The sequence below is a fragment of the Pyxicephalus adspersus genome, chromosome 4 (genome assembly GCF_032062135.1).
Source record: "Pyxicephalus adspersus chromosome 4, UCB_Pads_2.0, whole genome shotgun sequence".
Lineage (NCBI taxonomy): Eukaryota > Metazoa > Chordata > Amphibia > Anura > Pyxicephalidae > Pyxicephalus > Pyxicephalus adspersus.
In genome coordinates, this window is record NC_092861.1 from 22,365,467 (window position 1) to 22,370,330 (window position 4,864).

At 45.6% G+C, this 4,864-nt stretch overlaps 2 protein-coding genes across 2 annotated transcripts in view; both read left to right on the forward strand.

Annotated features, from left to right (window-relative positions):
* The window catches only part of ITGB1BP1 (integrin subunit beta 1 binding protein 1), a 488,766-nt gene that overhangs the window by 322,505 nt on the left and 161,397 nt on the right, over nt 1–4,864 (forward strand). The gene's annotated exons all lie outside the window — the stretch shown is intronic.
* The window catches only part of LOC140328631 (kinase D-interacting substrate of 220 kDa B-like), a 14,215-nt gene continuing 13,565 nt past the window's right edge, over nt 4,215–4,864 (forward strand). Inside the window, exon 1 of the mRNA XM_072408393.1 lies at nt 4,215–4,328. The gene's annotated coding sequence lies outside the window, so the exon portion shown is untranslated. The remainder of the gene's footprint in view (nt 4,329–4,864) is intronic.

A 4,864-nucleotide genomic window follows, 5' to 3' on the forward strand; every position in this document is an offset into this window, starting at 1 on the left:
ATTTAGTGGCCCAATCTTTTGCTAATGGTATTTTCAGAGTAATTTTGTGGCTAAAATATGAGTATACATGGTAGTTTTCTGAGTATGCATATTTCTCATTATTTATATTATTTTTTTCCTTATTGGTGGAACTTTATGAACTTGAAGAAATATGAAGCAATTTCCCCTTTAGTGACGTTATGATGCCAGAACTCGTCCACTCTCCCATCGCAGGTCTGATCCTGCGACGGGGGAGTGGGCGGGTGGTTTCCAGAGACACAACCTGCCCACTTCCCGGAGCCTGTGATCCATACAGGAAACATGGTCACTGGCTACAGCTGGTGCGTCCCCCCAGCAGGGTCCTTCTCCTGACCCTGCTCAGGTGCGCCAGATCCGCGGACCACCAAAAATTTTCCATCGGTTGGCGACCGCTGCTTTAGAGCATGACCACAAAATATGAAAAACTTTGCTGGGAACTTGGAAGTAGGCAGAAATTGGTGCCGAAATTAGCTTACTGGGGTATCAGATAAAGTACCATACTTTTGCATAGTGGAGAAGCACTGGGATTAAAGTAATGTTCAAGGAAGTCAGAAATAAAAGGTGAGTTGGGTGGGAAGGCAGTCTAAAATTCCAAAAAGGGTTTATCGAGGTGTATTCATTGAAGAGAGGATAAAAAGTGCAAATTGTAGAGCTGTGTTGTACTTGCAAATGTAGGGGCAGCTAAGCTGCAATGGAATGCTATCAACTGGATTTGCTATAAAATGACAATTGTTTTCAGTCCCAGACCAGATCCATGTTTGCTGGATAACTCCGGTTCACACATGATCGTCTATCTTTCCCAGTCCTAGAGAGCTTTATTAAATTAGACCTAGTGTCTTTGTAAAGAGAGCAAAACCTTTGTAAAGATACTGAGAATTTCCCCTGAATATGCAAGGGCACGGCTTCTCTTTAAAGCCCATCCTAAAGCCCAGCCCAACCCTGATACCTCTGTAGCAGTGGTCCTCAACCTTTTGGTCTCGCAGACCATTAAATCTACGGACTCCACACTGCGTATGCGCGGGGAGCCGTCTGCCACCTTAAAGGGGAAAACTTCCCCCGAAGTGACGTCATATTGCCAGAACCCGCCCACCGTCCTGAGCCCCCCCCCCCAGTGGGGTCCTTCTCCTGACCATTCTGAGGGGTTCACCGGCCAGAGCTGAGGCCCACGGCTGGTCACCGTGCTGGGGACTCTATATCAGTCACTCACTGCTCCTTCCGTCATAATAATAATAATACCAGACAATGTGAACTCTCCCATATTGCTGAATAAACAGCAGATATTTTGTCAACAAAGGTGAAATGACAACTTTATTTTCAGAGTTATTTCTCATTTAGTTTTGATTTCACAATAAAGGAATCATCCCAACAAAAAGAGTTATAACATATAGTGTATGGCCATGTAGCAACTAGCTACTCCTTCAGTCTTGGCTTTGCTAAGGGAGACTGAAACAGGCCGATACCAAGATACATTTGGTAAAGTCAGGTTTTCATTTAAAAAAAACAAAACACATGTAATAATGTAATAATAAATACAGAGACACATTAATTTTATTCATTACATTGTTTTTTTTTTAATATCTCCCTGAAGTTCAGAATCATGTTAGAGGGGTCACATTATAATGGCTGGCGATGAGTGAATATGAGGGGGGGCACATTATAATGGCTGGCAGAGAGTGAATATGAGGGGGTGCACATTATAATGGCTGGCGGTGAGTGAATAGGGAGGATCGGTCACATTATAATGGCTGGAGGTGACTCAATATGAAGAGGGGTCACATTATATTGGCTGGCGATGAGTGAATATGAGAAGGGGTACATTAAAATGGCTGGCAATGAGTGAATATGAGGAGGGGTCACATTATAATGGATGACGGTGACTGAAAATGAGAAGGGGCAACTTATAATGGCTGGAAATTAGTGAATATGAGGGGGGCACATTATAATGGCTGGTGATGAGTGAATATGAGGGGGGGCACCTTATAATGGCTGGCGGTGAGTGAATAGGAAGGATCGGTCACAATATAATGGCTGGAGGTGACTCAATATGAAGAGGGGTCACTTTATGATGGCTGGCGATGAGTGAATATTAGAAGGGGCACATTATAATGGCTGGCAATGAGTGAATATGAGGAGAGGTCACATTATAATGGCTGGTGATGAGTGAATATGAGAAGGGGCACATTATAATGGCTGGCGATGAGTGAATATGAGAAGGGGCACATTATAATGGCTGGCAATGAGTGAATATGAGGAGGGGTCACATTATAATGGCTGGTGATGAGTAAATATGAGGAGGGGTCATATTATAATGGCTGGTGATGAGTAAATATGAGGAGGGGTCATATTATAATGGCTGGCAATGAGTGAATATGAGGAGGGGTCACATTATAATGGCTGGCGATAAGTGAATATGAGAAGAGGCACATTATAATGGCTGGCAATGAGTGAATATGAGGAGGAGGTCACATTATAATGGCTGGTGGTGAGTGAATAAGGGAAGGGGCACCTTATAATGGCTGGCAATGAGTGAAAATGAAGAGGGGGTCACATTATAATGGCTGGCAATAAGTGAATATGAGGAGGGGCACAAAATAATGGCTAGCTATGAGTGAATATGAGGAGGGGTCACAATATAATGGCTAGTAATTAATGAATATGAGGAGGAGTCACATCATAATGGCTGGCAGTGACTGAATATGAAGGGGGGTCACATTATAATAGCTGGCGATGAGTGAATATGGGGGGGCACATTAAAAATGGCTGGCGATGAGTGAATATGAGGGGGGGTCACATTATAATGGCTGGTGGTGACTCAATATGAGGAGGGGTCATATTATAATGGCTGGCGATGAGTGAATATGGGGGGGAGGGGTACATTAAAAATGGCTGGCGATGAGTGAATTTGAGGAGGGGTCACATTATAATGGCTGGTGGTGACTCAATATGAGGAGGGGTCACATTAAAATGGCTGGCGATGAGTGAATATGAGGAGGGGTCACATTATAATGGCTGGCAATGAGTGAATATGAGGAGGGGTCATAATATAATGGCTGGCGGTGACTCAATATGAGGAGGGGTCACATTATAATGGCTGGCGATGAGTGAATATGAGAAGGGGCACTCTATAATGGCCGGCAATGAGTAAATATGAGGAGGGGTCACATTATAATGGCTGGCGATGGGTGAGTATGAGAAGGGGCACATTATAATGGCCGGCAATGAGTGAATATGAGGAGGAGTCACATTATAATGGCTGGCGGTGACTGAATATGAGAAGGGGCATCCTATAATGGCTGGCAATGAGTGAATATGAGGAGGGGTCACATTATAATGGCTGGAGTTGACTCAATATGAAGAGGGGTCACATTATAATGACTGGCAATGAGTGAATATGAGAAGGGGTCAAATTATAATGGCTGGCGATGAGTGAATATGAGGAGGGGTCACATTATAATGGCTGGCGATGAGTGAATATGAGAAGGGGCACGTTATAATGGCTGGCAGAGAGTGAACATGAGGAGGGGTCACATTATAATGGCTGGCAGAGAGTGAATATGAGGAGGGGGTCACATTTTAATGGCTGGCGATGAGTGAATATGAGGAGGGGGTCACATTATAGTGGCTGGCGATGAGTGAATATGAGGAGGGGAGTCACAAGGTGTGGTGGTGGCTGAATTTGGGTGTAGGTGGCTCTCATTAAAGTGGGTGCTATAGACTAGTTGGGGTTTATACATTACATGTAATATGAGGCACCCATTTGGTGCACATTATAGGAGACTGTTTGCAGGCCCTGCCTCTTCCTAATACAATGCTTGCATTGCACATCCTCCTGAGGTGCCTGTTGGCCATTTAATAGGAGTGGCTGCCTTTGAGGAAATAACAGCTGGCTGTAACAAGCTATTGTGTCCCCGGCTATTGTGTACATATACAATATTCTGTCACCGTCCACACACGGACGTATGACACCATTTATTATAACATTTATTGCAATTTCCACAATACAATTCAGTGCTGTACATTCTATTGTCTCTCTGATGTTATAGAAATGGTTCAGTTGTCATGGAAACACTTTCACACTCCGCTCCTTCAACGAGACACCCTCTAACCACGCCTCCACCACGCCCCTCGCGTCGTATCACTGGATGCGCTAGCAAAAGCTCTGCCCACCCAGCTAGCGTTCGGCTTCCATGTCACGTGACGAATTGTGGCTTTACTTGTCTCTCAGCCGAGGAGACAAGATGGCTGCTTGCTGCTGAATTTGGCTGTGACGTTTGGAAGGAGCGATCCATCCGTAGTGCCGGTATCTCTCGGTGAGGTGACATCTGTTCAGGGATTTCATGTTTTTTTCCCCCGCAAATGGGTGTTTTGGAAGGAGTGTTGTGTTGTTGTTTATTAGAGAGGCGCCCTCTAAGGCTGTCATTGCTGTATTTGTTTTTCTTGGTTGTTGTTGTCGTCATTGGTGAGTGATGCTCAGCAATGGACAGCCCTGGGTGACTCTGGCAGGATCTGTATAGATATATATTATAGATGATATATGTGCTCCAATACATGAGATTGGTCAGTCCTTGTATAGGGTGACAATGGGGGATTTCTGGTGTTTATATCTAATAGTGATGATATGACCCACACATGAATACATTGCGCATCATTGTCAGTCGGGGAGGGGATCCATTGCCCGCCATGGGGCTGACTGACCTCGGGGAGGGGATCCATTGCCCGCCTTGGGGCCGGCCGACTGACCTTGGGGGGAGGGGGATCCAATGCCCGCCTTGGGTCCGGCCGACTGACCTGGGGGGGGGATCCAATGCCCGCCTTGGGGCCGGCCGGCCGACCGACCTCGGGGGGG